Raw genomic sequence first — 12,742 nt, forward strand, 5'->3', positions numbered from 1 at the left:
CTCTCTTCTCCATGACTTGCCTTCGCACCCCATACACTCTGACGATTATATAGCAAGTTGTTCTAGGGGTGGGAGGGTTCTATTGACATGTTACTGATATCAGACAAAAATCTCAGTTAAAAAAAAGTTAAAACATTGTTTTCAATGTTCAGGAGTAACATGAATATGGCAAAATTTCATCAACTTAGTACTCGTTGAGGTGCTTAGTGAATATCAGGGTAGGTGATGTCCAGGTTGTATTTATAGAACATAAGTGGGCACAGAGCTGAAATAGAGCCAGGAAGAGGGTGTTGATTTGATTGGTTGATGCAGTCATGATTCATTTAAGATGACAGAACTGGGGCATATGGAAAACCCAATAGATTCTATAAGTAAAATTTTGAAATACCATCAAAGCAAATTAGGAAAGGACATGCATGATATGTCAGTCAATGGCCTGAGAACTGAAAAGTAGTTTCTTTTAGGTGCTTCCTACAGAAGAATCAGCTCTTTTTCTATACACGGTCTGTATGTTAAAATTCAAATTTCTAGGACAGAGCATCCTCTTAGTGTAGCCACTGCTCACTCCTTGGACAGAAAGAATAGCCACTGGCTTTTCCGTTCTCTTGGACAGTACGCAATATGGCTGACCTTTTCTTCAAAGGAAAGTCAAGGTGGTACTACTAGTTGAATATGAACTAGATGGGCAGGTGGAAACAAATGGTGTCTGTGACAGTTTAGAATACTCAATAGCAGAGTTTTAGAAAGATCAATATATTGTTCATTCCAACAGTCTGTCTCTTTAGGTAAAAAGGAGTAGTTTTGATATTTATTTTTGATATCATATAAGATAGCATGATTTCCAAACATAATGTTGATTTTTCTTTTTTTTAAATTTTTTGTGATGAAAAATGTTGAACATACATAAAGTCAGCAGAATAGTGAGATGAGTGCCTCCATGGGCTCACCCAGCACAGCTGTGGTCAGCATCCGCTTTCTTCCTGACATTTGCACTCTCCTAGCTCCTTGGACATTAGTTTTCCAGGAAAATTTTACATAAGTTGAAATGCACAAATCTTGGCAGCATATTGTTGACAAATGGGTGTGCCCAAGTGGCCCACACCCCTAACAGTATACGGAAACATTTTGTTCCCCAGAATGTGCCTCTCCAGTCTTTGCCTCCCTCTAACCCCAACTGGTACCTTGTCTGATTTCCACCTAAAATCTGTCTGGAATGATGCCTTGTGATTCTTCTGTGCTGCTCTTTCCTCCCACTCCAGTATTCTTGCCTGGAGAATCCCATGGAAGAAGGAGCCTGGTAGGCTACAGTCCATGGGGCCACAAAGAGTTGGAAACAACTGAGCTACTTCACTTTCTTTCTTTCTTTCCTCTTGCCATGATGTCCATGAGATTCGTGCAGGTTTCCTGTGTGTCAGTAGTTCATGCCCCATCCAGGCTGCATTGAACTCCATGATGTGTGAGGTACTGTCATTTGCTTATCTATTCACCTGCTGGAGTGCATCCTTTCTTTCTTTTTTTCTTTTGACTTTCTTTCAAACATTTTTTTTTTTTTTAGGTTTTTTGATCTGATTGAGGTTTCCAATGCTGTTCAATTTGAAATGTTTAGATAAGAGCAAGTACATACTCTACAGCATCACTATAATTTAAACTACTGGTTCATATCTTTGGATTAACTTAAAGTAGAAAAAGAGCTTATTTACCTTGGTCTTGCTTCCAAGCAGAGTTAAAGACATAAACACACTGAACTGAATGTACCTATTAAGATTTTAGATGAAAATTGTAAAGCTATCACAAAGAGTTTGTTACTGAATTTTTTGAAGTTTGCAGCAGATGTAATCATAGACTAATAGCATAACACATTTATTTATTTTTGAAAAAACTTTAAATTTTGTATTGGGTTATAGTCGGTCAACAGTGTTGTGATAGAGATTCAATCATACATGTACTTGTATCCATTCTCCCTCAAATTCCCTCTCATCCAGGCTGCCATATAACACTGAGCAGAGTTCCCTGTGCTATACAGTAGGTCCTTGTTGGTTATCCATCTTAAATATAACAGTGTGTACATGTCCACCTTAAACTACCTAACTATTCCTTTCCACTCTTCCTTCTCCCTGGCAACCATAAATTTGTTCTCTAAGACTGTGAGTCTCTTTCTGTTTTGTAAGTTCATTTGTATCATTTCTTTTTAGATTTCACGTATAAGTGATGTCATATGATATTTCTTTTTCACTGCCTGAATTACTTCATTCAGTATGACAATTTCTAGATCAACAGAATAAAAATGAAAAATAAAACTTCTAGATTTGTCCCTCTTGAATTGTATTTGAAATCGATTATCTGAATTGATTTGGGTGTATTGGCTACGTGAGAGGACAAACTGAAAATCTGTTTCATGTCCCCATTGAAATAAGTGCTGAATTCACCCTTTAGCACACTAAAAAACTTAGTTCAAAGTCATACTTTTTTTTCAAATCTTGCAAGCAGTTGACACCTGTATTGTTCAGGAATGTGTCTGTGTTTGTTAATATCATTAACTTTGACAGAGGGAAGTTACTTCCCAATCTAACTTGAATCTAATCAAAATGCTTAAATTGACTTCTTATAATTTGTTTACCTAAACATGTTCTACTATTTAATTATCTCTAGTACTATGCCAATATTTCAGATGTGTGTATTATTCACTCAGTTGTGTCTGATGCTTTGCAACCCCATAGACTGTAGCCTTCCAGGCTCTGTCCATAGGATTCTCCAGGAAACAATACTGGAGATGGTTGCCATTTCCTTCTCAGGGGATCTTCCCAACCCAGGAATCGAAGCCAGGTCTCCTGCACTGCAGGAGGATTCTTTACTGCCTGGACCATGAGGAAAGTAATATTTCAGATGATAATGCTCAAATCTGAAAGCTCAGTTATATAACCAGTATTTCTCCAAAGTGTTTACTTTCAGTATCAGCCTCACAATATATTCCACCAGAAAGAAGATTTGTGGACTAGCCATTTGAAAAATGCATTTTGCCCCCCAATCCATCTAACTTTGTTTATCTAATTATTTCACAGGCTTATCTTTCATGATGTGTTTCTTTCTAAGTAACTCTTAATAACACACACTGATGTACTAGTATTCTCAGAAACCCCAAATTTAAATGCCTCTGGTAATATGAAGATAAGTAATCTTAAAAATTGATCAAAGTTCTCAGCTTTATTTATTGAGAAGCTTGTACAATTTATAAATACAATTCCAGCCTCCTGATAGGATAAGGATACAGGCAAAAGAAGAAATAGTGAGAAAATTAAAATGTGACATGAGAACAGAAAATGCTCTTGTTATTATTGAGCATCCTATGATTTAAAAGAGTAGAATTTAGTGATAAGGAAAATTTTGTTCAACTCGTGTGCAAAAAGATGTGAAACAGGACATTTTGAGGACTCTGGAATTTCTGGAGTTCTAATCCTGGCATTCCAGGATGGGTTTAAAAAGTCAGGAGAAAATACAGGAGAAAGGAAAGAAACAGGAGTCTTATCTACTACCTCTGCCGCATAGCAGTCCTTCTCATAGGATCTCCTAAATACATACAGAACTCATATCTAGTATGCACAAACATCTGGAAAAAAACATCATCTAAGAGCAGGTACACATGTTTGGGCATGGTGAGAATTTTGAGTGGGGGCATAGCAAAAGCATTCCCAGTGGTCAAAATCTTTTAAGAAGTCAGTGAGGCTACAAACATAAAAAGAACTGATGGAGTCCAGAGCACCAATTAATCAGTTCAGTGATCAGAAGGAGCAGAACATTCTAATTGGCTACGACTTTCTGCAAAAAGAGAGACTCTGGGGGAATGAAAAGAAGCAAACATCAACAGAGAAGGAGAAAGATAAAAGAATGGCAAGGTGAACAAAGAGGACAGCAGACAACAGAGAGGATGATAGGATGGGGAGCCACGCTGACACTGAATAGCACTTCATTCTGGCATCAGAAAAGAGAAGATTCTCAGCGCTAAATTGGAACATTGGTTTTATTCGTGCATTTACCTGTGGTCAGCAATTTTGTTTGGGTGTATCTTTGAATTCTCACTTTACATCTGAATTGAGGTTCTTAAGAGTCACTGTGCTATGCTTAGTTGCTCAGTCATGCCTGACTCTCTGTGATCCCATGGACTGTAGCCTGCCGGGCTTCTCTGTCTATGGGGGTTCTCTGGGCAAGAATACTGGAATAGCTTGTCATGCCCTCCTCTCTTAAGAGTAAGTTGCCCAAATTTCACATATAATAGGTAAATTTGCATTTCAGGCCTTGTGACTTGAAGGCCCACTTTCACTCTACTACACTCACTCCTCCAACAGAAGCAATCGGGGCATCTGGTCACAACATAACATTATTTTGCCTGATTACACTAACGGAAGATACTTCACTCAAGTTCAAGTCAGTTTGGGCAAATGGATATTTGTAATTGAATGGCTCCTAAGGGCATTCAGATGACACTTTGAAAAGCTGTCAATCAATGTAGTCCATTAATTTAAGGCACAGAGTGGAGAAGAACTAGGTAATTAATATTCACAATGAAGGTAGTCGTCAATATGAGGTCAATTGACTCTATTTAAAAACTCAGGTAATATGCAGGACAGCAAAAGAGACACAGATTTAAAGAACAGACTTTTGGACTCTGTGAGAGAAGGCGAGGGTGGGATGATTTGAGAGAAGAGCATTGAAACATGTATATTACCATATGTGAAATAGATGACCAGTGCAAGTTCGATGCATGAAACAGGACACTCAAAGCCAGTGCCCAGGGACAACCCAGAGAGATGGGGTGGGGAAGGAGGAGGGAAGGGGGTTCGAGATGGGGGACACAAGTACATTTGTGACTGATTCATGTCAATGTAAGCAAAAACCACCACAATATTGTAAAGCAATTAGCCTCCAATTAAAATTAATTAATTAGAATTTTGTTAAGGATTTTTGCATCTATGTTCATCAGTGATATTGGCCTGTAGTTTTCTTTTTTTGTGGCATCTTTGTCAGGTTTTGGTATTAGGGTGATGGTGGCCTCATAGAATGAGTTTGGAAGTTTACCTTCCTCTGCAATTTTCTGGAAGAGTTCAAGTAGGATAGGTGTTAGCTTTTCTCTAAATTTTTGGTAGAATTCAGCTGTGCTGGACCTGGGCTTTTGTTTGCTGGAAGATTTCTGATTACAGTTTCAATTTCCGTGCTTGTGATGGGTCTGTTAAGATTTTCTATTTCTTCCTGGTTCAGTTTTAGAAAGCTGTACTTTTCTAAGAATTTGTCCATTTCTTTCACATTGTCCATTTTATTGGCATATGATTGCTGATAGTAGTCTTTTATGATCCTTTGTATTTCTGTGTTGTCTGTTGTGATCTCTCCATTTTCATTTCTAATTTTATTGATTTGATTTTTCTCCCTTTGTTTCTTGATGAGTTTGGCTAATGGTTTGTCAATTTTACTATCCTTTCACAGAACCAGCTTTTGGTTTTGTTGATTTTTGCTACGGTCTCTTTTGTTTCTTTTGCATTTATTTCTGCCCTAGTTTTTAAGATTTCTTTCCTTCTACTAACTCTGAGGTTCTCCATGTCTTCCTTTTCTAGTTGCTTTAGGTGTAGAGTTAGGTTATTTATTTGACTTTTTTCTTGTTTCTTGTGGTACGCCAAAGCCCCAGTCATCAAGACAGTATGGTACTGGCACAAAAACAGAAATATTGATCAATGGAACAAAATAGAAAGTCCAGAGATAAATCCACCCACCTATGGACACCTTATCTTTGACAAAAGAGGCAAGAATATACAATGGATTAAAGACAATCTCTTTAACAAGTGGTGCTGGGGAAAGTGGTCAACCACTGTAAAAGAATGAAACTAGAACACTTTCTAACACCACACACAAAAATAAACTCAAATGGATTAAAGATCTAAACGTAAGACCAGAAACTATAAAACTCCTAGAGGAGAACATAGGCAAAACACTCTCCGACATAAATCACAGCAGGATCCTCTATGACCCACCTCCCAGAATACTGGAAATAAAAGCAAAAATAAACAAATGGGGCCTAATTAAACTTAAAAGCTTCTGCACAACAAAGGAAGCTATAAGCAAGGTGAAAAGACAGCCTTCAGAGTGGGAGAAAATAATAGCAAATGAAGCAACTGACAAACAACTAATCTCAAAAATATATAAGCAACTCCTGCAGCTCAATTCCAGAAAAATAAACAACCCAATCAAAAAATGGGCCAAAGAACTAGATAGACATTTCTCCAAAGAAGACATACAGATGGCTAACAAACACATGCAAAGATGCTCAACATCACTCATTATCCGAGAAATGCAAATCAAAACCACAATGAGGTACCATTTCACGCCAGTCAGAATGGCTGTGATCCAAAAGTCTACAAACAATAAATGCTGGAGAGGGTGTGGAGAAAAGGGAACCCTCCTACACTGTTGGTGGGAATGCAAACTAGTACAGCCACTATGGAGAACAGTGTGGAGATTCCTTAAAAAAACTGGAAATAGAACTGCCTTATGACCCAGCAATCCCACTGCTGGGTATACACACCGAGGAAACCAGAACTGAAAGAGACACGTGTACCCCAAGGTTCATCGCAGCACTGTTTATAATAACCAGGACATGGAAGCAACCTAGATGTCCATCAGCAGATGAATGGATAAGAAAGCTGTGGTACATATACACAATGGAGTATTACTCAGCCATTAAAAAGAATACATTTGAATCAGTTCTAATAAGGTGGATGAAACTGGAGCCGATTATACAGAGTGAAGTAAGCCAGAAGGAAAAATACCAATACAGTATACTAACGCATATATGTGGAATTTAAAAAGATGGTAACGATAACCCTGTATGCGAGACAGCAAGAGAAACACAGATGTATAGAACAGGCTTTTGGACTCCGTGGGAGAGGGAGAGGGTGGGATGATTTGGGAGAATGGCATTGAAACATGTATAATATCATACATGAAACGAATTGCCAGACCAGGTTCGATGAATGATACTAGATGTTTGGGGCTGGTGCACTGGGATGACCCAGAGGGATGGTACGGGGAGGGAGGAGAGAGAGGGGTTCAGGATGGGGAACACGTGTATACCTGTGGCAGATTCATGTTGATGTATGACAAAACCAATACAGTATTGTAAAGTAATGAACTTCCAATTAAAATAAATATATTTATATTAAAAATAAAAACAAAAATTAAATAAATTTAATATTAAAAATTAAAAATAAAATTCATTCATTAATTAAAAAAACTCAGGTAAATGTGTTATCAGTTCTAGAATATTTTTCCTAAATAGAATTACAAATAAAATGTTGAAATATAAATCACATAAATAATCAAGTGCATGTACTTTTTTTAATGGCATGTTCTTTGTTAATGTGAAGTAAGATCATTTTTTAAATGTTTATTTTCTGTAGGTATATATCTTGTGGCTTATAGACAATTTACAATAAGATTGTCCATTGTCCATTGAGTCTTTTTCCCTTAATTCTGTGTGTGTGGGATTTGAAGACTCCCTCATCATTCCACAGGCTTTCTATCAATAGACACCTCTTGTAAGATTGAAAAATTCACAGAGAACACAGCTTATCTGCCATTGCATTTTCCTTAACGTTATATTCTGGATGTACAAGAACTCAGTTTTCTGGAATCCAGCAAAAACAAAGATTGCTTTACCTGTGTCAGGCAGACAAGTAGACCAATAGATGGATAAATGGGAAAAAAAGAAAAGGAAGGAAGGAAAAACAAAAACAGGCAGAGAGGGAAGGAAAGAGAGAAGACGAAAGGAAGAAATAATGAAGTAATGCTATGCTCTAGAAGAAAACGTCTCTTTTCAGCAACATGCATGCATGGCTTAGTGAGAGTGCGTGTGGTAAATGATCTGTATTGCAGCACACTGAAAAGCGATTGGCAGTCAGAGAGATGCCTTATATTCCTTGCCATGGACTCTACAGACTTAAATAAGACCCTTAACCTTATGCACTTCCTTTTCAAACTTGAAAATCTTAATCTATAGGAAAGCATGGACATCGTCTAAGCATGAGAGAATGTGGACATTTGAGAAGACCTGAAATAGTTAAAGGCAGGGCAAGACTTGGGAAAGGATTGCTGTGGCCACATGTTTTCCCAGTGTGTGACCTGCAGGCACGCACCTGGGCTCGGTCAGGTTACAGCTCACTTGTTTCCTCCACCCCCAGGTCAGGCCCTGGTCGATGATAGACCCAGGACCCTCCTTAATTAAGTATACCAATCACCTAAAGCAACAAGAGGGTATTAGAGAATATTGGATGTCACTCAGTCTCTCTTTAGACTTCCTTTCCCTTTAATTATTTCAAAAGAAAAACACTGTTTGTTTTTAAAGTCAAAAATAACAAAAGCAAAGCCCTTTCAAGGAATAGATATCTGTAAAGATTAAGTAATGACTGCCTGGACTTTTAACTGCCCTGCATTTGCAGCTAAATTTGATGCTAAGTTGAATATAGGCAGCTCTAGTTATCTATTCCCACTCATTTGTCCCTCCGGATGCCTCATTTAGAAAATATCAGTGAACAGTTACCATCTGGTTTCATAAAGAAAATGTCTGGAAATTCTTAGTTGATTCTCTTTTACTTAGAATTATTTTGTTGTTGTTGTTCCTTAAATCTAAGGAGCTAGAGGATATTTAAAACCATTACCGCTTCCATCCTATTCCAGGAATAGTTTTCTTCAGAAAAGTCTCTAAATCACCAATGGCTTTTGGGAATTTACCACATCAAGGAGAAGGAAGGGATGCTTTCAGTTATCCAATGGGAACTGCAGGTGTGTGGGATGGGCCCCCTCAAGCTACAAATTCGATGAGTCAATTATAAGTTTATAATCTACCTCATGAAAAAAAAAATGTATCTTGGGGACTTAACAGAGGTTTTGCTTTCCATTATATTAGAAAGCTGAACTCAGAAGATTAACTAATGGAATTTGATTTTCTTAATTCAGTCCTCTTACTAATACACACTTTCTTTGTCTTCTCACGTTTGATATTATAGGTAGATTCCATCAAAATATTACTGAATGATGCTTACAATATCAGACTTAGAATATCACTTAACATATTTTCTTATATGAACTTCTCATCAATCCCTTGGTATCTGTATTGGTAATATAAAATCCCCGCAGGGAAAGTCATATTTGAAGAACTTAAACTCAATATCCTCAGTGAAACCCACTGTAAACTCAAAAAGTTCATTTTCTGGCCCACATGGAGTCCACAAAAGTGAATTCTGATGTCAGTTTCTCCTGGACCAATTCTCTTAATGGTTTGCCCTCTCTAATCACCTTCTTTAAGGCATCTACTTACTTTTTATTTCCCAAGTCACCCCTAGCCTGACCTTGTTGACTAAAATACTAAAACTCTGAATTATTACCATATGCCATCATTTTTGACAGTTCTGTTTCCCATTCTCTGTCCTCGCCCTTATAAGAATAAGATGATAAAAATCTAAAAACTTGGTTGCACAAATATTACCATATGATAATACCATAATTACCCAAGTCATGTTTTATTTGTTTTAAGTTCTGTCTAGTTGTCCTAAATAAAAATCTTAATCTAATGATTTTACTGGTGAGAACGGAAAACACAGGGGTTTGATAACCTAGATGAAATGGATTAATTTCTTGAAAGACACAGTATACTAAAACTCACTTAAGAAGAAACAGATGATATGAATAGACCTGTATTTGCTAAAGAAATTAAATCAATAATCAATAACTTTCTAAATCAGAAAGCACTATGGGTTTGCTAGTGAATTCTACCAATTAAGGAAGAAGATTCACCAGGTTGAAAAACTCTTAAGCCTGGTAAAATTTCTTAAAACTCAACAGTAAGAAAGCAAGCAACTAATTAAAAAGTGAGCCAGAGGCCATAACAGTTACTTCACCAAAGAAAGCATCCAGATGACAAATAAGCATACAAAAGGATGCTTCACATCATGCTATCAGGGAAACGCAAATTAAAATAATAAAAAACGACACCAGTCAGAATGGCCAAAATCCAGAGAACTGACAACAGCAATTGGTGGTGAGGATGAGAAGCAACAAGAATGTGCATGCATTGCTGATGGTACTGCAAAAATAGAACAGCCACTTGGGAAGATATTTTAGAAATTTCTTATAAAACTAAGTATATTCCTACCATATAATCCAGCAATTGCATTCCTTGCTGTTTACCTAAAGAAGCAAAAATTTTATGTCCATGAAAAAACCTGAATACAGATGTTTAGAGCAGTTTCCTTCATCAATGCCAAAACTTGGAAGGAACCAAGATGCCCTTCAGTAGGTAAATTCTGGTGCTCCTGCTCGTGCTTAATTGCTCAGTCATGTCCGACTCTTTGTGCCCCATGGATGGTAGCCCACAAAGCTCCTCTGTCCGTGGGATTTACCAAGCAAGAATACTGGAGTGGGCTGCCATTTCCTCCTCCAGGGGAATTTCCTGACCCAGGGGTCAAACTCATGTCTCCTGCATGTTCTGCATTGCAGGGAGATTCTTTACCGCTGAGCCGTCAGGGAAGTCCCTAAATTATGGCACATCTAGAAAATGAAATATTATGCAATGTTAAAAATGAGCTATCAACCCATGAAAAAATATGGAAGAGTCTTAAATGCATATTACTAGGTGAAGAAGGCAATACAAAAAGACTATATACTGTGTAATTGCAACTATTTATATATGACAGTCTAGAAAAGGCAAAACTATATAGATTTAAAAAAAAAAAAAAAGATCAGCAGTTATGGGCGTAGTTCAGAAGAGTAGAATGAATAGGAAAACACAGTATTTTTCAGGCAGTGAAAACATTCTGTATGATGTTATAATAATATACATATGCAATGAAAGGTTTATCCAAAGTCAGAGAAAGTACATCAGCAAGTGTGAAGCTTAAGGTAGACAATGAACTTTTGATAATTATGATGCATCAATGTAGGTTCATCCTTAGCAAAATATATATATATATATATATACATCATTCTGTTGAGTATAGCTAATAGAAGTCATGTATGCACAGGGTCAGGGAAATCTCTTTACTTTTATTTCAACTTTTTTGTCAATCTAAAATCGCTTTTATCAACTATACTTCAATAAAATAAATTAAAAAATAAAATTGTTCTTAAAAATCAAACCCTTTAAAATTAAAAGAAAAAAAGAACCTTAATAATTATGTATTAGCATTACTATTTGCATTATTTTAAAATCTTAAAAACTTGAGGGAGAAGGAAACCTAGCCCCGCTCGTCTCTGGCTGGCTTAGCTTCCCTTACAACTTCCTCCTCCTGCAGTGTGAAGGCTTTCCACTGCAGTGTGAAGATGACCACATCTGTGGACAGCTCACATGCTCCTTCAAATTCTGTCCATCTCCACCCACTGAGAATGAAAATGGGAGAGGCTGTTCCTGTGTGAGAGCAGGGAGTATATGGGAAATCTCTTTACTCTCTTCTCTATTTTGTTGCTAACCCCAAATGGCTTTGAAAATGTAGAGACAGATAAAACAAAAAATGGTAGCTTAGTAAGAAGACACTGTTGGTTTGGTAGCCCATACAATAAATGATTTAGAAAGACATCAGTCTCACCTGCATACATGGGAGAAGCTCTGTCCATATATGAAAACTAAGACTTCAATCAAATTTGGCAAATAAGTTATTGTCAGTGTGTGCATCTCCATAAAAGTAATGTAATACAGCAATGAATTAAGGTTTCCCTTGTAGGAGATAATGCAGTCCATAGGAAGAATGTCCAGCATTGGTGTCAAAAAGGTGTGGATTTGAGCTCCAGTCATTTAAAAGTAATGTGACCTTGGACACGTTGTTTACTTTTTTATATCTCAGATTCATCTGAAAAAAATGACTATGTCTGTCATACAGTGATGCTTCAAATATTCTTAGAAATATAACCATGTGTGATGATGGATGTTAACAAGACATATTGTGCTAATGATTTTATAATATACACATATATGAAATCATAATGCTATACACCTGAAACTAACATAATGCTGTGTGTCAATTATAGTTCAATAAAAGTCTATAAGCTTCATAGTTTTAGCTCATCTCCTGGCACACAGTAGGCTATCAAAAAATGGGTGACTTCCAACCATGGAAAAAAACAAGTGTTTATGACATTGTTAGGTCTTATATCCTCAACAAAAAGAATACATGCGAATAAAAAACTTAGTACATGGATTGAATACACCAAGTTCAGACAGTCAGAGGCTAAACATTCTCTAGAAGATGAGAGTTTTCCCTAGGGTGAGTAATTTCACAGACAGGGAGTGAAAACAAGCCAACCACTCTATGAGAGATTAGGGCTTATTGCCTCAAAAATTGATACTATAGTCTCAAAATTAGGCTCACTACATTTAAAGGAAATTTACTTTAAATCTTTCTTCATCCTCACAGTAAAAGTTACAGTTTCAGGGAACATGTTCTTTCTATTTAAGTCTAAGCTTCACTGACATAATTAAGACTCGTTTAAAGTAGAATTAACTTTGACATGTGGCAGGAGGGGTCGTAGTTAATTCCTTTTTCTTATTACCTTGTACCTTGAATATGTTGAGAGGTATCCCTGGGATGGAGTAAGAAGGCCAGGAGTTCTTCACCCACTTTGTAAATATCTTTTCTCAGGCTTAGGTTTTCCCTCAAGAGTTCAGCCACTGAGTTGCTGTACCACATGCCTTATCTTGGTAATTTATAGAATT

This window comes from Oryx dammah, unplaced genomic scaffold (assembly GCF_014754425.2).
Source record: "Oryx dammah isolate SB20612 unplaced genomic scaffold, SCBI_Odam_1.1 HiC_scaffold_16, whole genome shotgun sequence".
NCBI lineage: Eukaryota > Metazoa > Chordata > Mammalia > Artiodactyla > Bovidae > Oryx > Oryx dammah.